The sequence below is a fragment of the Bos javanicus genome, chromosome 3 (genome assembly GCF_032452875.1).
Source record: "Bos javanicus breed banteng chromosome 3, ARS-OSU_banteng_1.0, whole genome shotgun sequence".
NCBI lineage: Eukaryota > Metazoa > Chordata > Mammalia > Artiodactyla > Bovidae > Bos > Bos javanicus.
The window spans coordinates 58,872,236-58,897,562 of NC_083870.1; the positions used below are offsets into that span (position 1 = coordinate 58,872,236).

At 37.3% G+C, this 25,327-nt stretch overlaps 1 protein-coding gene across 1 annotated transcript in view; it reads left to right on the forward strand.

Annotated features, from left to right (window-relative positions):
* DDAH1 (dimethylarginine dimethylaminohydrolase 1) overlaps positions 1–25,327 on the forward strand; it is a 157,154-nt gene that overhangs the window by 64,828 nt on the left and 66,999 nt on the right. The gene's annotated exons all lie outside the window — the stretch shown is intronic.

Here is a 25,327-nt window from a genome sequence, read left to right on the forward strand (position 1 = left end):
TTGTAGTTGTCTCTTTCTGTGTCAGTTCCATTGTACCACTCATCATGAAAAGCAGAAGGATAAAAATTATTTTGGAAGTTAAATGCACAGTGCCTAACACATGTTAAACAATCACTAGATACCCTCTATTATTATTTTAGTAGAGAACACATTTTAATATGTTGTTTTAAACAATGTCTAAACTCTGTAGAGAATTCGTAAACATTCAGTAGACATTTGATCTGAGTCACCCGGCTGTGCAGAGACTTATGACATGCACATACACTATCATTGCCTTTGCCTTCTTCTAAACCATGTGGGAAATGTGAAGATGAAGTCTATAGGCTCTTTACTCATCCTCATTCAGCAGTCACTCAGAAGGGCTAAAGGAAGGAGGCTTGATTTGGATACTTATTTCTTTTCCAAAAAAGAGTGTTAAAAGAGAAAATGATAAGAAGGAGTAAAGAAACATATTTGGGAGAGATTTTCACCTGTAAATATCTAGAACATCCAGTTTTCTACACCTTGCTTCTATTCCATGTTTATTATAAACCATCTCACAATCATTATAAAATAAACCCATTCATTTGATGAAGGAGAGGAAAGTGCCACATTTTAACTGTTACTGAAAGAAATGTTCTTTACTCTGTTGGTCTTGGACTTCCACGGAATACTTGATTCCAGATGTTAAATTGTTTTTTCAGAAGCCTTGTTAAAGTGCCAGAGCATTAGATTTTTTAAGGCGTTTCCAACCCCCAGCTGATTATCACAACACACAGGAATCCAAACTTTCAAAGCTCAGTGTTGGCTCTGAACTGTAACAGCAGCTGCAAAAAACATGTGCAAAAGCACAGGTTCACAGAACTTGGATCCAGTGTCCTTATATGGTCAGACTATAAGTAAATTTCCTTTATTTCCTGGTTATCAGAGATTCAGACCAGTTTCTTAAAGGGTGCTGAATTTCCTTGGGTCCAACAAAAATTTGTAGCTCAGTAATGGTAATAATCATGTAGCAAGATGACCTGTGGGTTTTATTATATAACATTATATATTTTTAAGAATAGCTATTAATTCTTCTACCAAAGTATTCACAACAATGAACTTATTTTACATTTTACTCAAACTGTACCTTCCAGAATCCATTAACAAAGTAAATTTTCCTCAGATTATTTTATACATAGTCACTATTTGGTTTTCTTCTTGAGAGGTTTCATCATTCCCTATGGAACCAACTTCCTGCTTTCAATCCACCTCATCTCCTTCCCCCTGATGGCACGGGGCTCATCAACAGATTTCCCAAATGAGGGCAGGAAGATGTAGGATTAGGAAAGAACCAAAGAGGTACTTTTGAGCTATAACCCATCAATTGATAGTGAAGAAGAAGGGAAGACTTTTTAGATGGGAGAAATGACTAAGCAAATACACAGAGGTCATAATGACCAAGAGACTCTAGTCATAGTAGAGCAGTTGTGCCTTGAATGAAGGGGATATTATGATTTGTTAAGGGAAGAAACAATTGGTAGAAGATCTTAAAAGGTAAAAATTCAGTGTGTTCCGAGAGCTGATTGGTTATTTTTTTTGTTGTTATTTTTACTGGTTATTTATTGGTTATTTTTACTCTATTATTTGACAAACAGCATGAAAGCATCTATCATGGTATAGTAGACTCTACACTCAGTAATTTCTTGATGTCAGATAGAGTTGAATTTTAAAGACAATTTATGGTAAATGAGAGATTATCTCAGGCCTTAAAACAAAATGTTTAAAATTAATTTTTTAAAAGTATATTCTATTTCCTACCACTGGCATTATGCCTGGAATTTGGTACATGTTCAGTTCAGTTCAGTCACTCAGTTGTGTCTGACTCTTTGTGACTCCATGGACTGCAGCACTTCAGGCTTCCCTATTCATCACCAACTCACAGAGTTTACTCAAACTCATGTCCATTGAGTCGGTGATGCCATCCAACCATTTCATCCTCTGTCGTCCCCTTCTCCTCCTGCCTTCAATCTTTCCCAGCATCAGGGTCTTTTCAAATGAGTTGGTTCTTCACATCAAGTGGCCAAAATATTGGAATTTCAGCTTCAGCATCAATCCTTACAATGAATACTCAGCACTGATTTCCTTTAGGATGGACTGGTTGGATCTCCTTGCAGTCCAAGGGACTCTCAAGAGTCTTCTCCAACACCACAGTTCAAAAGCATCAGTTCTGTGATCCTCAGCTTTCTTTATAGTCCAACTCTCATATCCATACACGACTACTGGAAAAACCATAGCTTTGACTAGACAGACCTTTGTTGGCAGAGTAATGTCTCTGCTTTTTAATATGCTATCTAGGTTGGTCATAACTTTCCTTCCAAGGATCAAGAGTCTATTTTAATTTCATGGCTGCAGTCACCATCTGCAGTGATTTTGGAGCCCCCAAAAATAAAGTCTGACATTGTTTCCACTGTTTCCCCATCTATTTGCCATGAAGTGATGGGACTGGATACCATGATCTTAGTTTTCTGAATGTTGAGCTTTAAGCCAACTTTTCCACTCTCCTCTTTCACTTTCATCAAGAGCTCTTTAGTTCTTCTTCACTTTCTGCCATAAGGGTGGTGTCACCTGCATATTTGAGGCTATTGATATTTCTCCTGGCAATCTTGATTCCAGTTTGTGCTTCATCCAGTCAAGCATTTCTCGTGATGTACTTTGCATATAAGTCAAATAAGCAGGGTGACAATATACAGCCTTGATGTACTCCTTTTCCTATTTGGAACCAGTCTGTTGTTCCATGTCCAGTTCTAACTGTTGCTTCTTGACCTGCATACAGGTACATGTAGGAATTTAAAATCAGTCTAATGCCTCTCCCACTTAAAATCTACAAGTACATCCTATATTGGCAGGGTCATTTAGAAGAAGCGATCATGATATCAGTGCAAAAAATTCCTCCAGGCCTAGGTGAGGTAGAAGTCCTGCTTTTATCCATTTCTAATTTCTTTTCTAGTTGTTAACTAGCCTCTATGCTGCTGAGGCAGAGGTCTCAGCTAATCTTTCCCAGTTTCTTAAGATTTCTTCTTTAAGGGCAGAAGCCAGCATGATCAAAATACTTCCAAGAAATCCTCAGCAGCAGTCTCCATGGGGAGCCTCAGAATGATTGTGAAATATAGCATGTACCCTCAAATGGCTCAGTAGTTGTCATCGTGGCAACTCGCAGAACTGCAGATGTCTTTTTCACAGTCTTTTTATTTGGACTCAGTAGAATTAATCATCTGCTGTCCTGGCATCTGGACCTAGACAGATGTACTGAGCAGCCATTTTGCTAAGGGCTGGAATCCAGAATTGAAAGACACAGTGACAGCACACAGTGATAATCAACACAGCATCAGTCCCCCATCGGGGTCAGCATTTAATATGTCAGGAGAAGGAGCCTCTTACTTTCTGCAGATCTGTTCTTGTTCTAGTTGTTTCTCCAGCTATATGAAGTCTTTTCTTTATCCTACTTAACATTAATCCTTGTAGGTTTTTTTTTTTTTAATCTTATTCTAAGCTACTCATTGGAATTGTTCCAGATGTTTAATTTCAAATTCTTCTAGTTCCTCTACCAACTTTGTGAAGATAACTGTTCTAAAAACCATGCCCTAAAAAACCAAAAGACAAAAAACTCAAGCCTACCTTTCTTTAGGCAATAATTCTATAAAACTATGTGAATATTTAATTCGAACAATTCATAACAATTTATTACTATTTCTTGGACTACTCCTTCTCTGTCTAACTGTTGTTGGTCTGTTTCATGGACAATGCCTGAATATTTTCACATGCCCTGCAGTGGTCTGGGGGACCATGTGTTAACTTGTGGGCTAGACCAAGACTGGCTGGTCTGGGTCCCTGCCAGGCATTCAATAGGAGAACCTATGAAGAATATAATTGGATAGAGTTGGATCTCAATGCATTATCTCAGACCCATGGATGAACAGTACTGTCTACACTGACTCTATACTTTTATGGCATCTTCCTGCTTCATCAGAATGCTTCTCCTTATTGGTCCATATTCCCCAAGACTGTTGCACCTGAAGCAAAAGGTTATCTTTTCATTGCTTTATTTGCTTTGATGATCCACCAAAGAAGCAAAGATTTAATTATTTATGAAATAAAGGTAAGTGAAATTGAGAATCAAAGTATTCTTGAGACTAGGTCATGCCAACGACTGCAATATTATCTTTAAGAATATATTCAGATTGTGCATTCTAAACTAAATAATAGTATCCAAACCTAAAAATAATCAAATGTTAATTTCATTTTTCCTTTTCTCTAAAGGAGATAAACGTTCAGTTTGATGGAGATTTCCTTAGATATATCTTTCTATAATCTATGTTGGTATGAATATAAAGCAAATTGTTATGATTATAATAGACATTATAATCAGTCCCTTGGACAGGGCAATCAAACCAATCAATCCTAAAGGAAATTAAACCTGAATATTCCTTGGAGGGACTGATGCTGAACCTGAAGTTCTAATACTTTGGCCACCTGATGCGAAGAGCTGACTCATTGGAAAAGACCCTGATGCTGGAAAAGATTGAGGACAGGAGCAGAAGGGGGCAACAGAGGATGAGATGGTTGGATGGCATCATCAACTCAGTGGACACAAGTTTGAGCAAACCATGGAAGATAGTGAAGGACAGGGAAGCCTGGTGTGCTGCAGTCCATGGGGTCGCAGAGAGACCGAAACGACTGAGCAACTGAACAACAACAGTAATAGACATTGGATCTGCCTGGTTAACTTTTACCTCAACAACTCAAGTAAGGATGAAGACTAGTGAAGCAGTGAGTCATGGCTGATAGCGTAAATTTGATACTTTAGCATCATACCCTCAAAATTGGTTTTTAGCTGATAAATAGCATTTCCTATAAAAAGAGTTGAAAAAGCTTATATATGCATTACAAATAATGGTGGAACAGCATGAAATGCCATTTTAGAGGTGAATGCAAACTGCTTTGGAAACACAAAAATACATACCTGCTGTGTAGGAATCAAGTAGCCCTTCACAAAAGAGGCAATATTTGATCTAGGTCTAGAATGTTAAGTAGAAGTTCCAGATGGGGAAAGGTGAACAATATTTTAGACTGTATGTGAAACAGCATAGACATCTGACAGAGAATCTCTAAAGAACAGAAGAAAGTTTAATGTGACTAGAACTTAAAGTAACAGGAAAAAATGGGAAAGGACTGTGAATGCCAAGATCAGATGATTATGCTTTGCCCCATATTGTAGTTTATTGAAAATGATGAAGGTGTTTCACTAGGCGGTAATGTGGGGCTTCCCTGGTGGCTCAGTTGTAAAGAATCCACCTGCCAATGCAGGAGACAAGGGTTCCATCCCTGGGTTAGGAAGATCCCCTGGAGAAAGAAATGGCAACCCACTCCAGTATTCTTGCCTGGGAAATCCCATGGACAGAGAAGCCTGGCAGGCTACAGTCCATAAGTCACAAAAGAGTTGGACACAACTTAGTGACTAAACAACAAGGCAATAATGTGTTTAGACCTTGGTGTTTGGGGATGCCTCTGCTGTAGAATAGGGCTTCCCTGGTGGCTTAGATGGTAAAGAATCTGCCTGCAATGCAGGCAACCCACGTTCCATCCCTGGGTTAGGAAGATCCCCTGGAGAAGTAAATGACAACTCACTCCAGTATTCTTGTCTGGGAAATCCCATGGACAGAGAAGCCTGGTGGGCTACAGTCCATGGGGTCACAAAGAGTTGGACACGACTGAAGCAACTAACACAACACAACTCAACACTGCTGCAGAATAGAAGATCAAAACACTTAACTCAGAGAAATTACTTAGGGCCTCCTGCACCAGTTTATGCCAGAAACTGTGTCTGTAGTAATAGTGACTATGGGAACAGAGAGGAGGAGTTAAAATTGGAGGTTATTTAGAATTGGACTCTTAGCTCTGTGAGATCAGGGACTATGTGTCTTTTATTCAGTTTTGCCCCCATAAAGTTCTCTACACCTGTTGTGATCCCTAAGTTGGTATGGCCCCTTTCTTGCAAAATTCCCATCTTTTCCACTTTACTACCCGTTTTTACTAATTGGTCTACATTTTCCAGTGTAACAAACCCGTTCATTGCTCCTGCTACTATCAGATACATAGAACTCTCATCCACGAAATTAAGTAAAGTGAAGTCGCCCAGTCGTGTCCGACTCTTTGCGACCCCATGGACTGTAGCCTATCAGATTCCTCCGTCCATGGGATTTTCCAGGCAAGAGTGCTGGAGTGGATTGCCATTTCCCTCTCCAGGGGATCTTCTCGACCCAGGAATCAAACCCGGGTCTCCCGCATTGCAGGCAGGCGCTTTACCGTCTGAGCCACCAGGGAAGCCCGAAATGATTTTTAGCAATCGATTGAAAAGATGTCTACGTACAGATATGGAAAGATTTCCAAGAAGTGCTTTTTAAAAAAAGTAATTTTTATAACAATATATGACAATGTATGAAATGGAGAAAAAATCAAAATTATTAATATGTTTCACAGGCTTTGATATAATTATGTAAATATCCAAAAAGCAGTATGAAAAAAAATACTCCAAATTGATAACAGTGGTTACTTCTGAGAGAAAGACCACAAGTAGAGGGAGGATCTTTCAATTGATCTTTATTGTTTGAATCTTTTACCAAAAAAAAAAAAAAAAAAAAGATGCAAGAGAAAAAGAGAGAGGAAGAAGGAAAAGAAAAGGAGAAGGAGAAGGAAGTAAAGAGCCAAGAGCAGAGCTCTTTCCAGGCAGAAAGTTTCCTGTTCATTGTTTCTGTTTGTCAAGAGCAAAAGAAATTAGGAAATACGTCTTTGTTCAAAAAGAAAATGAAAGAGATTTAGTTTCATAAATTATTTTTATTACTGCTGACAAATTTTAGTTGGTGAAGTAGTGCAATGGATCTAATACCTAACTTTAAACTATCAAATCTGTATTGTAAACCTGGACCTGCCTTTGAATAGCTAGACCTCAAGCAAGCAATTTAAATTCCATGTCCATCGTCTCCCAGTTCTAAAGCAAGAAAATAATTCTTACCCCTAAAAAGGATATTGGAGGAGACAAATGACAGATGTGAACAAAACAACTGAGCTCTTTTTGAATTTTATGTAAACATCAGATAGGATGTTCTGGTATGATCTCTATATGTATGCATATTCTGACAGATGCCAATATCTGTTTCATAACCAAGTTTGAATGTGCCATGTAAGGGTACTCTTACATAATCCTTGGGTCAATATTACCAAGAAAAAACTAACAATCAGTTCTTTCAGTTTCAGATTTCAAAAAACTTCCTTTCAGGTTTCAATTGAATGGGCAACCATCATTAAATCTCCAATTAGTAGCAGCTATTGTCTAATTAGGTGAAATTGATCATCTCAGAAAGTCTATCATTCATTATAAAAACAAGATATAATAATTCAAGCATATTTCCAGAGCCAGTGAATTGCTGGAAAGCTACAAGTTTAATTTTCCGCTCTGATAGAGTTTTAAAAGAGGTCAGAGTACGTTTTACCATAGTGTCTAGCAATGTGAGTTTATTCAGACCTTTTGGCAGTCATTCCTGCACACTCAAGCTAAATCAATGAATCATCCATTGTTGGCCAGCTCCGCTCTCAGTTGCTAAGAGATTTTTCAAGCACACTGAGGTTTCATTCTACATGGTCTATAAAAAGGGCAAAATGTATTAAATTTTTAAATGTGTCATTGTTTCTAAATTAGTAATTAAAACTTTGCCCAGAACTTTAATATTGGGGCAATGGGAAAGTCAACGTGCTGCTGGAGGAGTTTCTACTTGGGAAAATACAAAAGAAAACTTCCTGTTCATAGCTCTTCAGAAATATGTGTGTGGAGGAAATGGAAACCTTTAAAAAGTGGACACAGACACCAAAAACAAAAACTCAACTAAAAAAGTCTAAACTCTTTTAAAGAAATACACACTTGTTCTTATGTTTTTCAAGAAGAAGGTTGTCTTTCATTTTTATTAAATGTACTTTAATTTTTATCGCTTCTCTGTGAGTCATAAAGACTGTCTTTGTAATTTAGCATGTTATTTTAAAGCTTTGATATAATGGCTTTTAATGTAAAAATTAAAAACTACCATAAAAATAGAATGTCATTTTTTCAGCTTGCTATTTATGAATGTGTAAAGTATGTCAGGTTCTCTATGTCTCCTTCCTGAATATTTCAAGTTGTAAAATAAGGAATCCCATAAATTGTTACAGAGGTTAATGTTTCATTTTGATGAGAGGAAAGGGATAATTTGAACAAAAATTTTTAAAGAAGAAAGAGAGCATAATGAATCTTAACCTAAAAACAAGATTTTTTAAAAGTTATTGGATTTGAGAGTGTTCCATAGTTTCTCAGGATAAAATTCGATTCCATAAATTTCTCCTAAGGATGACACTTTTGAGACAGAATGTGGGCTTTGAAGTTACACAGGTCTCAGTTCTATTCCTGGCTGCCCCAGGTTCTAAATGGTGTGACCTTGAGCAAGTTGTTTGGGCCTCAACTTCCCATGTCTCTAATGTAATAATGCATGTCACACCAGGTTCCTGTTGGATTCAAATGAAGAAACATCCTAGCCCTGGCACAGAGTGGGTCTGGATAAATATCCATCCTCAGCTTCTTTAAAATTCTTGGAGGCTGATAACAATATGCTCTTAATGCTCAGAACCAAACCATGTTTGTTTTAAGCTGGCAACATTAGTGCTTGTTTTACTTCTGATTTCAACAGAGCTGTCTTCAGATGAGTTGGGGAGATCATCTCACGTTAGGCAGTTTGGGATAAGAGCACATAGAAGAGTCTTGTACCTCCGCCTTCTTTCTTGCAGAGAAGCAAAACATTTGTGATTCTTGCATCCCCTCGTTCAATGAGGTCCTCTCCTTCTCCTCGTGGACCCTAACTTCTTTTAAAACCTCTGTTCAATGTGCCATCTTCAGTTAACTATTCACTGCTGTAAAGCAGGATTTCATTGAGGGCACTTTCATTTTAGACAACAACCAACTATTTCTCCAGCCCAGTGTAGAGCAGGGAATGAGCCACACCTTAGTACGGCCTTATTCTGTTGATTCAGAACATTACTTTTTAATACTTTAAAACAAACTTACAGAAAAATAAGGAATGACCTATTTATATGCTTAAGCTTCCTAACACCTGTGTTTGTTTGGAGGAAATATCTCCATGTCTGTACTAACATTTGATGACACCCACTCTTTATAGAACCAAGTGTATTATTTTTACAGTAAATTTTTTAATGTCAGGGAAAAGCAATATTTTTTCCTTAGGTGTTTGAGTATTTCCCTCTGTAATCTTAGATATGGCTTAACCCCTATTTCTTTTAGGTAATCTTTGTTATGCTAGAGCGTTGATCAAATGGAATCGAACTCACTTGGCCTATCTGTTGAATTAAGCTGAAGAGAACTGCTAGCATCTCTGCTCTCAGAATAATACGAAGTGGCAGCTGTGTAGAACTGATAGAGAATCTAGTGTCCCCTGCCTAAAAAATAGAAGGCCTCATGTAGCTTGACAGTGGTATCAGCAAAAATACACGTCCGTCCTTGCCAAGAAAAGATAAAACAGAGCTGAAAGTGACAGAGGACGTAGTACGCAGGCTCTGCGAGGGCAGACCGTAGAGTCAGTCATTCCCTGGCAAAAATGAAGCAAAGCAAAACTCAAAGGAAAGAAGTTTAGGCCTCATGCCTTAAGAAATGATGTTCCTCCCAAATAAAGAGAATCGGCATAGATTAACTTAAATTACTGTGATGATGTTCAATAAGGGGTCCAAATGGAACAACTCTTGGAGATTTCTGTTACTGTTTCACTTTGCAATTATAGTTTTTGTATAATTCAACTTGAGAGGGAGGGTGGGAGAGACAGAGAGAGAGTGTCCCTCACTTTCTAAATCATGGCTCAGTCATGTGTTATAAAACACCAAGAACGGAAAAGCCATTACGTGGAATATAAAGAAATACTTGAGTCTACAATATCATTGAACTCTTGGATTGAGTTTCAACAGACATGCTCTGTATTCCCACAAGAGTCTGGAAAATTAACTCCTATTTTTTTCTGTCTGGAGTTGCAGTTAGTGTTATTATTTGCTCCATGGCTCAATCCGGGTCAGACTGTTCTGCAGGAACACAGGTGGATGTTAAAACAGAGAATCTGTTGAAAAGATTGCGGAGGAACTGCTTCCCTAAAGCTGTTTTGGATGGCAGTTTGATGGCAGTCAGCTCTGGTAAGGACAGATGAAGCTCAGCAGGGCCTTCCAGAACGTGGTCTCGCAGGGTTTGTCACCTGCCGTGCTATAGGGAGAAGTTTCGGGTGTGATGGGTCATTGTGACCTGGTGGCATCCTCTAAGGAGTGGATGCTAGAAAGGAAGGCCATTGAATTTAAATACTTGTGACTTGTAACATTGCTCTGAATTTTTCTGATTAGCTTTATTTGTGAAATGCAGTAATACAGTTCTTAAAGGAAAATTCCATAAACCTTTTGTTCTTTTGTGTGGGCTTTAAGATATTTAGGAAATTTATTGTTAAAAACTAATTGCAGAAAGAGTTCTTATCCTATTAAAAGCAGCTAGAGAAATATAGTTATGATTTAAGGTATAAAAATTGTTTTGTATACTAGTGTTTTATTGTCAGCAATTACGTTTTTAAAATGTAATGTTGCCAAGACTACAACTTGTATCTGTTTGTAAGCAATCACACAAGGGAAACTATATTTTGTGGTTCTACCCATTGAATGATTTTTCTAGTAAACAATTTGACATAAAATAGACCGAAACATCCATTTATTTTAAGAACTGTGTTAAATTACAGATTAATGGTCTGAAATAAAATCGGAACTGATTTAAAATACAATTGAGCATCAGGGGGAAAATAGATCTTTTTCCAGCTGAGTGTAGTCATACTTTTTTTCTTTTCTGAAGACCTTATTTTCCCCTTAATATGTTTAGGACTTGCTTGAACCACAGCCAGTTTTGAGAATGTTTGTTCAGAAATGGTCAATGTTATATTGATGAGGAGCAACTTGGGGGTTGAAAAAGTAGATCAGTATTTTTGGTTTCTGAGTTTAGACTATCTTTAAAATAAAGGGCTGAGCGTTCCAATTGAAAATTGCAAATGCTATGGGACAGTGTGCATGGAAATAAGATTCCTGAATTGTAGAGCTTGGGGATGTTTAGGCAGCCCTTGTAGAAGCGGACCTTCAAGTACATTTTAAGGACAGTGTGTATTGCACATTTTGAACGGTTGCTCTCAGGTTTTTCTTGGATGTAACTGTTCTTTTTTGTTTCACTTCTCTTCTATAATTCTGAGATAAATCTGAGAGTTTATATGTCCAAGGAAAAAATTCCCTCAAATTTGCTATCATTAGTCTCCAGCTCAAACTCTAGGAGGCCACGAGGGAAGGTCCCAGCCCTCTGCCAAAAGACACAGATTCCTTCTTATCACTGGGAACAGACGCTTCTCTGTGGGCACGTACACAGCTTCTTTAAGAGACCAGGTATCTGTTGAGGCTTAACTAATATTTTTGGAATATTTCAGAAACAAGAATTCTGAGAAGAATTTTATTAGTTAATTGTGTTGTCTAGAAATGAAACTTAAAGTCACCTTTATTTACCAGCAAATTCAGAAAACACTTTTATATCTCTAGTATTTGTAACTGAAAGTATGAAGTTCAGAAGAAATTATCAAATAAATCCAAGTCTAAAACAGTGTGGGAAATTCACACATACCATCTTTTAAAAATATTTTGTTTATAAAAATTTAGAAAGTAATTTCATTTGGTATTAAATGAAAGATTGATTGAGGAAAACATTTCACACTTAGACTCTGGCTGGAAGAGAGAAATAAGTGAATTTTTAAGACTACACTTTCAGAACATATCAAAACAGAACTAGATCCAAAACAGTTTATGAAAATGTCTTCTTTCAAATAAGGTAGTAATATTAGTGCTTCTTTTTTTTAATGCATACACAGCAATATCTGATTCTATGGTTGCATGAGAAATTTTAAAATATCTCAAACAATGCTTATCTTAAAATTCAAAATAAAATTATATTTCACCCTTATTGCAACCTTTTTTCATTAAGGGTAAATATTAACTGTGTTATTCTATATATGCTGTTAGAACTATCTTTAGTAGTTCTGAATTTTTTAGTCCTTCTCTTGTGTTCCCAGAAAGTGAATGAATCTGGATTTTAAAAAAAAAGGTCAATAATGGCAGATTTCACTTTTAATGAATTTCTACTTTTCATAGTAGTCTCCCTTCTCTTTTCAGAGCTCTAGACTCTTGGGAAACTAGAATGTTTCTGTCCTATTGTTAGACTGTGTCAACATAGTATATATCATAGCTGCTTTTAAGTACTGGAAGGCGTTTTCTACACAGCACCAAACTTTTCTGATAAAAGAGAGAGTCAGTCTAGTGTACTTGCAGTGTTTGCTTTGCAGCCCAATGTTCTGGCATTGTATAAATAAAACTTCAGAAACTTCAGACATTTACCTACACTGTCCCAAGTCCCATTTGTTCTAATCACATTGTGGGCATGGATTATATCTCTGCTTGTTACATTTTTCATTTTTTCTGCAGAAGGGATATAAGATAGCCTAGAAGGATGTATAAAATAGAAGTTAAAATCAATGGAAATATAGATAAAGGGAGAAAATGAGTAGTTACCATTGGGTAGAGCAGGGAGCACAGGTAATGATATGCATGATCTACCCACTGGTCCAGGTCATGAATTGTAGTCTAAGCTTTCTAACTGCTAGGGTTAATACCTGAACCTTGCAGGTGTTTCAACCCTGAGGATGGAAGATGCAGGCAGATCAGTTAGTGATCTGAAAATAAGTAAAATGTTCTTACTAAGCTCAAAGAGGAGTTTCCTCTCACAGACTCCATGTATGCCGTGTGTGATGATGTGAATAGCATCTTCTACTACATTTCTAGAATAGATACATCTCATTGGATTCAGTAATACAGGGGCGGGGGGAATCTCTTAATTCAGATGTGCATTTTAGAATTTTCTAGAAGAGGAGACTGTGCTGCTGGCAGCCCTCCTTGATTGTTTTTGATGAACAGTACCAATGAGCTCAAGATTTTATTATGAAAAAGTGGCTCACATACAGCAAAACAAGGCCAAGTTTTTCCAAAGGAAAAAAAATCTTTGGGTCTACTCAGGCATATAGACCAAGAAAAAAAAAAAAAAAACGCTTTTATAAACCCCACAGTTCTGTTCCTTTAAAAAGCCTGACATAAACGCAATCTAAAAAATATGTAAGGTCCTAAATCTGGACTCCTAATGGCCAAAATAAAATCTCAATAAAACATGTATTAAATTTGGGCAATACAGTTTCCTTGCTTTGTCTCCAAGATGAACTATTTGAGAACTGCACACCCAGACAACTAAATGATCTAATTTCCTCCAGATTATTATATAAAAGACAAATAAACAGTAAAATAACTTTGGTTGTAGGATATTTGAATTGTAGTACCTTGTTTTGGTTTTTATCAGCTAGTAAGTTTATCTTATTGGGCCATTCTTAGTTAGAAATAAATCAGAACACTTGGCTTTCTGCTATCTATAGCAGAAGAACAAGCATCTATTTTATCTAAAAACAATATAGCATCCTCTCTTTCCTAAATTAAAAGTTACGCTTGGAATATGGTAGGCAGGGGCCCTTTATTTCTTTTCCTGATGTTTCCTTAAAGGAAACCATTGCAGTGAACCATTCTGGTCCTTTGATCCATAACAGGAAATAGCTAATCCTGTTGGTCAGCCACATTTTTGAGTGGATTGGCAGATCACTTTGCTTCAAAATTACGGAACAGGTTCCACCTTTTTCTCTTTGCTCAACAGAGCACACCCTCCCCTCTGTTTGCTATTTTTTTGTGGAATGTCTTGAGACAGGTGGGTGGAGTGGGTTTTTAACTAGATTCACCCTGCTTGCAGGCTATGTTCATTTCTGACTGGAAGGTAGGGAACCTTGCCAGTTCTTCAGTTTGGCCATTGGATGAAGCTGCTGTCTGATCCCCATTTATCCCATGTCTCTTCCTGAGTAGTTACAGGATGGGAGAGAGGAGCGGGTAGTGATTAACACTCCTAATCACTGGCAAATAGGGCAAGGACATGGGCAGGATTGGGTTTGACTTGACAAAGAAGACTATGAAACAGTATGTTCCTTTCCCTCCTTTGACTTCAGATATAAAATGGACTAATTTCTTTTTTCTATCATAAGTGGTAAAGATCCTTCTGTTTTTGTTAGAAATTGAGAAGTCTTCTAAAAGTGTCAAGTTTGATTTTTTTTTTTTTTTTTTTGGCCAGTATTAGTAAACTGTATTAACACAACTGTAACAGAAATCTTTGGTATTTTACTCATGGTTCTCCCACTGCCTGAGATTCCCTCCCTAATCCTCCAGGCATCCATTCCCCCTTCTGGGATTTAATTTCAACTCCAGCTAGAATATGAGTTTCTTGAGGTCAAGGAGTTCATCTTAATTATCCATGTGTCATAACCATTAATTCATTCCTTGCTCATTGGTCAAAAACATAAAAACCTCATCAACATCTTTTATCTGCTAGGCACCATGGTAGTGACGTAGCCATGGACATGAGAATAGAGCTACTGCCCTCCCGAGAACTCAGTCTCTGGTCCAGATCCTCATGATTAAAGGACTTCAGCTCAGTAACTAAAGCATTGGTCACAGACCTGCACAGCTTCAGCCATTCTATGCATGTCTGTTTAGTGGATAATGAGTCTATACTGATGAAAGTGGCACAGCCGGTGTTTTAAGTTTTTTGTATGGATTATCTGGACTCATATTAGAATTTAATAGATTGTAAGTAAATAATACCCATTAACTATTTACTGTGGATAGAGTGCCATGCTGAGTGCTATATATATATATGCTGCTGCTGCTGCTAAGTCGCTTCAGTCGTGTCCGACTCTGTGCAACCCCACAGACGGCAGCCCACCAGGCTCCCCCCGTCCCTGGGACTCTCCAGGCAAGAACACTGGAGTGGGTTGCCATTTCCTTCTCCAATGCATGAAAGTGAAAAGTGAAAGTGAAGTCGCTCAGTCGTGTCCGACTCTTCACGACCCCATGGACTGCAGCCTACCAGGCTCCTCTGCTCATAGGGGTTCTCCAGGCAAGAATACTGAAGTGGGTTGCCATTCCCTGCTCCAGGGGATCTTCCCAACCCAGGGATCAAACCCAAGTCTCTTATGTCTCCTGCATTGGCAGGTAGGTTCTTTACCACTAGAACCACCTGGGAAGCATACACACACACACACACACACACACATACATAATTTTATTCATCGCAAGATAAAAACATTTATAACTGAGGAAACTGAGGCTCAGAGTATAAGTAATTTGCCCAATCAACTTGCAACTATCAGAACAAGAATTGGAACCAAGTTGTTCAATCTCCAATCTTGTGAACTTAAGCAATTCACTGTCTCTCAGGGATTGTTTGAATTCCTTTTTGTGAATCTTGGGCCAGTGGGACCTTAACAAAGAAGCCATCCATCAGTTAGGAAACCAAATATTTTATATTGAAAGTAGATTCAAATAGCTTCATCAAGAGCACTGTGAAGATGATACTTTCTTCTTGTCATTTTTCAAAGAGTTGTTGATTGTCCTAAAATAATAGATCCTAGGATTTTCCTGAGTGTTACTTTCAGATAAAGAGGAGATACTTATGGTTTTTTTTTTTTTTAATTGTCAGGATTTTTTAAGGTAAAGTGTAATTTTATGCTTTATTAAGGGACCTACTGATTCTGGACAACACACTCAGGAATGGAACAAGGTTGAGGGGAAATGTTTTCCCTCATGCTTCCAGTTTCCAGTTTTAAGGAAAAACAATAAACATAGTTAAAATTGTTTTTATATAATTACCTTTCATTTGGTCATTCAGATTATTTCTTTTTTATTTTTTAATTGGAAGAAAATTGCATTACAATGTTGTGTTGATTCTGCCATACAACAAAACAAATCAGAGATTATTTCTATAATCTCATAGTTTGTAACATTTACCGTCTCTCTATATATAACTCATAGTTAAAAAGGTAGAGTTCCAGAGACAGGTTTTTTTTTTTAATAACAATAGTATTAACAGTAGCAATAGCTGAAATTGAGAGTTTTCTATATGCCAGGCATTATATTAAGGCTCTTACATGCATTATTTTACATAATCATCACAGCAACCCTATGGGACAGTTATTATTGTAATCTCCACTTTAACAATAAGAACCCAAAAGTGGAGAGGTTGAGTGATATCTCAGGGTCACACAACCGGTAACTAGTTGATGTTCTATTCAAAATGAGGTCTGGCTGATTCCACTGTCTATGAATTCAGTTATTCTTGTAGACAGCCTCCTTGCAAGGCTGAGAAAACTGACTTTAGGTTAGGCCTTCCTTGCAGCTGAAACGAATATTCCTAGTAACAAAATGATTTGAGGGGGAGACTGGTACATTTTCCAACTTGACAATATTCTTTTGAAGTGTGTTTTTAAATGAGACAGCTCTCCTAAAAACAAGTTAGTAAAGAACAGGGTCATTATAAGATAAAATTTAGTGCCTATTTTATGACTTCCTTATTTTCTTCTAAGATGTTCCTGGTTTTCTTCACCAGGCCTAAATGGAATGTTTTTTCCTGAAGCCATTCTGAATTTGTTTTTGCTTCAAGTTAGAAAAGTTCCCTGGGTGTAGCTATGGTTCTCTGTTTCCAGCTGCTTTGCTCTGTATGAATGGCTCTGACTCCACCAACAGTATTCTGGCATGCTAAGTCTGTCTTTTCAGGGGCTTAAATAGATATTGCAGAGAAGAAGAAAAAAGGAACCAGCAGCAATTATTAATTATGTTACCTGGTCTCTGTTAATTTTAATATAATGATTAAATTTGCATATTAATCACTTTGCTACAGATCCATTTCCCAAACACAGTCCAGACCAGACTGCTGTATAGTTCCCAATGGCCTCCTTAATTAACTTTCAACCTCTGTTAAAGTTAACAGCTATATTAGAGCATGGCATTTTAAGTAAAATTTAAATAAACACTAAAGGAGTTTTATCAGTCACTGTCTACTGCCTCTCACACCAACATCACTAAAATCATCAATAATCACTATACTTATTCTTAGAGAAGTAATTTCTAAATCATACATGTATTTGTTAAAAGGGGAAATGTGAATCTTCATTGTTTTAATGAGAAAAAAGTTACTTCAGTTACAAGATATTATATAATGTTGTTATGGAGGTTGTCAGGGAAGCAGAGTAACAATGTTTAAGTTTACAGGCTTGAGCTTTCTACATCTATCCAGGAAAACCTACAAGAATTTCCTTTTTTCTTATAAACAACTAGAAAATGACCGATTATATGAACAATGGCTTTTAAACAGTGCACAACAGGAAGTGTAGGACTGTGATCCTTGACGGAAGGGAAACAGATGAAGTAAGAGCTACAGTTGCCTGAGCTTACTGTCTGGAGGCAGTTTCCAGGCCACAGAAGAGGGAGGGGGAATAGAACGGAGCTCAGTGATCTCACTAAGTTGAGAGGACAAAGATCAGAGTGTGGGAGGCCAAGTTGGTAGAATTTGCAGGACAAAGTACTGGAAATAAGGGAGCTTCATAGAGCATTCCGGAGATCTGCAGAACTGTTCCTTTAGTCTTTGGCGAAGAGTTTGTCTGTGCATACATAACAGGATGTATGTAAGGCTGGAGGAAGAACCAGCGGAAAGTAGGCCAAACAATTCCCAGAATGCACACATAAATGGAGAAAGTTCATATCCCCACCAGTCAGAATGGAGAGATATCAAAATTGGGTAAAACCTCAGAAGTGCCATAACTTACAGTGAGAAGAGATCAATCCCAGAATAAACACTGCCCTGAAATCACCATAACAAAGCCTAAAACTTATACTCAGAAAGATCAAAATGATCTCAAAGATATTCAACTACATGTATAGGGCTTCCTTGTGGCTCAGCTGGTAAAGAACCTGCCTGCAATGAGGGAGACCTGGGTTTGGCCCCAAGGTTGGGAAGATCCCCTGGAGAAGGGAAAGGCTACCCACTCCAGTATTCTGACCTGGAGAATACCATGGACTGTATAGTCCAACACTCTTCAAAGAAATACAGTAAAATCTAGCACACAATAATGTAAAAGTCTACAGTGCCAAGAATCTAATAAAAAATTAACAGTCATGCAAAGAAGCAGAAAAATATGACCCATGTTTAGTAGAAAAGTCAATTAATAGAAAGAGACATGTAAATGATATAGTAGAAATAGTAGGAAGGGACTTTAAAACAATTATCATTTAAAAATCTCATAAAAATGGTTAAGGATATAAAGAAAAACTCAGCAAGACATGTATATTTTTTAAAGACTTGAATGAAATTTCAAGACAGGGAAAAAAATCTTAAATGGAAAACACACTGGATGGGGATTAAAAGGGAACTTGAATATATTGCAATAGAAACTTGCCAAAATGAAGCACAGAGAGGAAAAAATACTTTAAAAAAATAAAGAATATTTGGAGGTGAGGAGAGGACAGAAAAAAATACTTGAAGGAATAATAGCTGAACACTTTTCAAGTTTGATGAAAACTATTAGCCCACAGACTTAAAATGCTGAATAAATACAAAGCAGAAGAAATAAAGCCAAACCAAGATACATTATAATCAAATTGCTGAAAACCAGTGATGAAGAGAAAATCTTAGAAGCAATCAGAGGAAAACATGCATCTCATATAGAAGAACAAAGATAAGAATGACAGCAGAATTTTCATTAGAAACATTGCAGGCATAAAACAATGTAATGACGTTTGTTAAAGTGCTAAAAAAAAAAATTCAACCTAAAATTCTATATCCAAAGAAAAAATATCTTTCTAATAATTTCCTTTTCAGAAACTCATGAGGCCATAAGTGTTTAAAAATTCATATTGTTTTCAGATTTAAGAAATAGGGTATGTAAACTCTGTATTTCAAAATATATCCAGACAAGTCTGAAATAGTGCCTATAACTAAACACATTAATACATATACAGCAATACATATATTATTATTTATTCATAAACTAAATATGTTTATAGAATGACTATATATTATATTCATTCTAGATAGAGATAAAGTATGTCTGTATATACCTTCACAGTGACTCAGATTAGATTTTGCCACCAAAAAAAATGTTTTCTTGGCCACAGCACACAGCAGGCATGTGGGATCTTAGTTCCTGACCAGCAATTGAAAAGATTCTTTGTTTTCAAATTTGGCATTTCAGAATTATAGATAAGAGATTTTGTGCTAGTCACTTTTCTAGATGTTATAGTTTCATAACCTCTGATCTTTATAAAACATATTATTGTCTGAGTTTTACTCAGTGGAGACTGAGATTAAGTAAGTGATGGAGTTACTCCCAAGCAAGAAGAATGCAAGTCCAGTCTTGGATGTGATTGAAGAAATCAAGAGGAGCGCTCCTCTAGGTTCTATCAAAGATACCATCCACTGCCATTGTAAACTAAAGGCTCCATTTGACAAACCTCAGAGATACTTCAAACTTCATGGAATCCAAGGGTTAACATGGAAAATCTTGAGTAGAATAGAAATAGCTAACATCTTATCCTGGATTCTGGGCTACCATGGTGTGACCCATGTACTCCTGCGGCCTTGATTTCATACAGTCATCCCTAGTTTCCTGTCCTTTCACCATGAATAGCAGAGAAGAAAGATGTGTGTGTGTGTGTGTGTGTGTGTGACAGAGTCCAAAAGAGAGACACAGAAGGAGAGAGGGAGAGAAAGAGAGATAAAGGAGGAAGCCAGTAGTGAAAGGGATCTTACAGTTGGGATCAGATTATATGGTTGCAAAAGGCAGCATGAACAATATAACTAGAGATCAGAGCAAGTATGACCATTTCAGCTACAATTATGCCAGTGACCAAAAATCTAGGACTGTGGTGGGATGATTGTAAATCCTGAAAGAGCCAGTACAGGGTTCTGTGTAAATGCTCTGTGTGAATATTACCGAGAAAAAAAGAGGTGGAGAAGAAAGGGAAGGATATGAATGTAACTGAGTTTAAATTTGAAATGATTCAGAAATTACTGGATTTGACTGTATTTACTTGGATTGTTTTCTGTCTCTAGAAAATATGTGCAATTATAAGAAACAAGTGACATTTTTATATAACAGAGCTTGTCATTTTTAAATTATGTACTCCATATTACTGTCATGGGGCCTGGTTCATCATCTTTGGTCAAAACCGAAGAAAACGATACCAACTTCACACAATTGTATAAGATTTCAAAGAGTAATTTTTAAAAAAGCTTTAAACATTTAAAAGGAAGTTTCAAATGTGAATGTTAGGTAAGCTTAGGTTTTTTAATTGGTGAGATTTCCATTGTTTTAGGAAAATTACTCTGGTTAGAGTGTGTGTGATGAATTGGAGAAGAGAAGGCCATGATGAGGAGATCAGTTAGGAGACTGAGTGATGGTTCAGGCCATGGAACATGAAGAATGAAGCCATATTTCAGTGCACATGGATTTAAGAGCCTTTCCAGTGACAAAAATGTGGAGAAGGATGAGGAATTAGGGGGGAGTCAAAGATGACTCTTAAGGTTCCAAGCTTGGTGACTAAGAGGACAGTGATGACACTGACTTGGAGAGTAAGAATGTCAGCAAGTTTAGGGGAAAGATAGAGAAGGCAATGGCAACCCACTCCAGTACTCTTGCCTGGACAATCCCATGGATGGAGGAGCCTGGTAGGCTGTGGTCCATGGGGTCACTAAGAGTCGGACATGACTGAGCATCTTCACTTTCACTTTTCACTTTGATCCATTGGAGAAGGAAATGGCAACTCACTCCAGTGTTCTTGCCTGGAGAATCCCAGGGATAGGGGAGCCTGGTGGGCTGCCGTCTATGGGGTCGTGCAGAGTCGGACACGACTGAAGCGACTTAGCAGCAGCAGCAGCAGTTAGAGGAAAGATAAGTTCCGTTAGAATGTGCTGAATAAAGGGAACGAGAGAAAACAAGAGTCAACAATAGTGTAATAGTTAAAAGCAAGAGTCTGCTGTGACTCTGGAGGAAGACTCTTGCAAAAGTTACTTAAGCTCTCAGTGCTTCCATTTCCTTTTCTGTAGAATGGTGGTGAAAATAGCATATACTTCATGGATTTTTATGATGTTTGAGTATAAACATCTAGGAGGAGTGCTTAGAAGGGCACCATCATTGAATGGTGCTATTGCAGCCATTGTTGTTAATGGGCATACAGTGTCAAGAACATGATGCCCTGACCACTGCTCTGGGAGACAGAAGGTACAGCTCTGAACTATTACCAGCTTATGACTTTGAATGGGAATTCAATTGGACCTCAGTCTGTCCTTCTGTGAAAAGGAGGGATTGGGTAATTCTTTATAAGTTTCATTATAGCTGTTATTAATACCATTGTATGATTGTGTTAAGGCAGAGCGCAAAATTTACCCCAGATAAACCATAATGGAAATAATTTATTTACAGACAATGGAGCAGTCAATGACATTTAACACATACCTGTGTGTCCAGCCTAAGGCAGGTTTTGTATTTAAAGTACATTCAGTTCAGTTCAGTTCAGTCACTCAGTCGTGTCCGACTCTTTGCAACCTCATGAATTGCAGCACGCCAGGCCTCCCTGTCCATCACCAACTCCTGGAGTTCACTCAAACTCATGTCCATCTAGTCGGTGATGCCATCGAGCCATCTCATCCTCCATCCTCCTCCATCCTCCATCCTCCGTCCCCTTTTCCTCCTGCCCCCAATCCCTCCCAGCATCAGAGTCTTTTCCAATGAGTCAACTCTTTGCATGAGGTGGCCAAAGTACTGGAGTTTCAGCTTTAGCATCATTCCTTCCAAAGAACACCCAGGGCTGATCTCCTTCAGAATGGACTGGTTGGATCTCCTTGCAGTCCAAGGGACTCTCAAGAGTCTTCTCCAACACCACAGTTCAAAAGCATCATTCTTCAGCGCTCAGCTTTCTTCACAAGCCAACTCACATCCATACATGGCTACTGGAAAAACCATAGCCTTGACTAGACGGACCTTTGTTGTCAAAGTAACGTCTCTGCTTTTGAATATGCTATCTAGCTTGGTCATAACTTTCCTTCCAAGGAGTAAGCGTCTTTTAATTTTACAGCTGCAGTCACCATCTGCAGTGATTTTGGAGCCCCCAAAAATAAAGTCCGTCACTGTTTCCACTGTTTCCCCATCTATTTCTCATGAAGTGATGGGACCAGATGCCATGATCTTAGTTTTCTGAATGTTGAGCTTTAAGCCAACTTTTTCACTCTCCTCTTTCACTTTCATCAAGAGGCTTTTTAGTTCCTCTTCACTTTCTGCCCTAAGGGTGGTGTCATCTGCATATCTGAGGTTATTGATATTTCTCCCAGCAATCTTGATTCCAGCTTGTGCTTCTTCCAGCCCAGCATTTCTCATGATGTACTCTGCATGTAAGTTAAATAAGCAGGGTGACAATATACAGCCTTGACGTACTCCTTTTCCTATTTGGAACCAGTCTGTTGTTCCATGTCCAGCTCTAACTGTCGCTTCCTGACCTGCATATAGGTTTCTCAAGAGGCAGGTCAGGTGGTCTGGTATTCCCATCTCTTGAAGAATTTTCCACAGTTTATTGTGATACACACAGTCAAAGGCTTTGGCACAGTTAAGAAAGCAGAAATAAAATTTAAATATGGTAAAGGTAAAAAATATCTTTTTGATTTAGAATTTTAGCTGTGGATTATTCTAGTGGCTTTTTTCTGTTTACTTGTCACTATAAATTTTCTTCAGTCTCAGATAACTGTATGGAGTGTTTTCCTGTTATGTTTGGCTTAGTGAAGTCACAGAATATTGGTCTGAATGTTTACGTCATTTACAAGAATAGGGTGTTTCATTTGCCAGAGGTTTTTACTTGTTAAAAATCACAGGCTCCATAGACAGGGTACTAATTTATTGTTTTTTGAAAATCCATCTAGAACAGGTACAATTCTCTTCCCTTTAGGTTACTAGAAAGTTTTATTAAAGTGGACATGCTAAATACATAAAGCTAAGATTTGCATTTGTCATATTTATGAGAAAGCAGCCTTTAAGGAGAAGAGAGGATACCAAAGTACTCCTTCTTGAAAGCTTACACTTGTTCTAACACTTTGCCTTTAACAAGGGAGAGTTCATTCACCCTCATTAACTTCTTTTACCCCTTTCTGGTTTCCAGAATCTGACACCCACCCATATATACTGAACAAAATAATTTTTAACTTACTTTTTTTTTATAAATTGCAATATGCAGGTGATTTTTGACATGATAGAATGGAGTCCAATATGCTATGCTATGCTAAGTCACTTCAGTAATGTCCGACTCTGTGCGACCCCATAGACGGCAGCCCACCAGGCTCCCCTGTCCCTGGGATTCTCCAGGCAAGAACATTGGAGTCCAATAAGTGACCTGTAAAAATCAGTCTAACTACTTTACTACCTCATATTCATGCTGAAAGCCTTCTTCTTATGCCATATGTTTTGTATTCCTTTAAATATGTCTTCAAAATATTCAGCTATCAGAAGTTAGAAATCAAATACAAAAACTGTGTCCGTTTATATTTTGTATTTTCCAGTTTTTTTATGTATGCAGTCTTCAAATATATTAATGAAGAGGAAGAGAAGTTATCAACTCTGGAAGCCAAATCTCCAGTCTTCAAACAGATTACTCAAAAATCTTGCTTAAATATATGCACACATGTATGTGTTTGTGTGTTAGTGTGTATGTGTGTGTGTGTGCATGAAAGAGAGAGGCAGACAGGGGCAGAGAGAGAGAGATTCTACTTTATTAAAGAACCTTTTAGGGAAATTTGCCAGACACTATGAATACCTTTGATTTTCAATTTTTCATCAGTTCAAAAAATTGAAAAACACCTGGACCATTAACTCTACATTATGTGAAAACCTCAAGAAGTGTTACTGCCTACATAATGTCACATAGGACCATAGTCCTCACCCTTGTCTTCCAGCACCAAGCCGCATTGATTCTGTGGTCTTTGGTTTCATCAGATAGCAAATACTTCCTCATTTGATACCATGAAAAGTGAAATCCTAGGCAATGTGAAAACTTTAGATAAAATCTGGTTATCTGTACTTGAGTCTAAGACAATTTAAATGTCCATATATATGTAATCAATAGGATATTTATTAATTCTCAAACTAAGAAACAATTTTTATTAGTAGCATTATCATTGATTTTTTGTCTTGAAAACATTTCTACTGAGTCAGGCCATTTCACTATGCTATAAATAAGGGACCTTGTGAATGGATAAAGTTTCCCAAACCTAGTAGGACTTGGTCCCCTGATCCGTCTGACTGCTAAGATCTCTTCTTATCTTAATTTTTTTTTTTGATTCTGTGAGTTATATATCCTTTCTAGCTTCTTTTCATTAAATTCTCCAGTCCAGAAATTTGCCAACATGTATATCTGCACCTAGCTTTGACATCTATAAGATGATCAAAAAATATTTGTTATAGGTAACTGTGTTTTGCTATTTCTATTGGGTTGTGAAATTACTGTGATTTCACAGCTTTTTATATTGGACTATTATTCATTTTTATTTTTGTTGAATGATATTATTGTTGTTTTAACATTTATTTCTTCTCTACTATGGCTTGTGCATGATTTAGAATTGATTTTTATCTGTTCTCACTAAGGTGTGTCACAGGGAAGCTGCAGGAAAAATTCTTTCACTACACCTAATCTTAGTCACTCTAAAAAGACAGACACAAATATTTTGATGATCATAAAATAATCCAGAAAGTGGATTTTACTTTTATTCAGCTTGACTTTGCTGGTAGGGGGGAAAAAATCATTTTGATTACATTGGCAGGTTATTTTAAACTAGTTGCTCTATGGAAAGAAATACTACCTCAACTCTACCCATTGAAAAACTGACTCGTTAGAGACAACATTTTGGTACCAATGTGTGGGGAGACCTGTACTTTCTTCTAAGGCTTTTTTGTGGATATACCAAATAAAAAATAATACACAAAAACAATTGCTTCCTATTTGATTAAAGAATTTTAAAATTAAAGCATTTGTTCCCTTAACATTAGTTTTTACCATCATACATTTTCAATTGATCTTTAAATAGAATATAAATTATTTAACTAAGTCAGTCATCAGGTAGACAGTATGCATAGTGTATTAGTTCTTTAAAAAATGCCTAATTCTGTAGGATATATATTCAACCTCACGTATTTTCAGTATTTAACACTAATACAGCAGTGGCTTAATATACCATTTGTAATTGAGAGACAGTTAATTAGTTATGCTAATA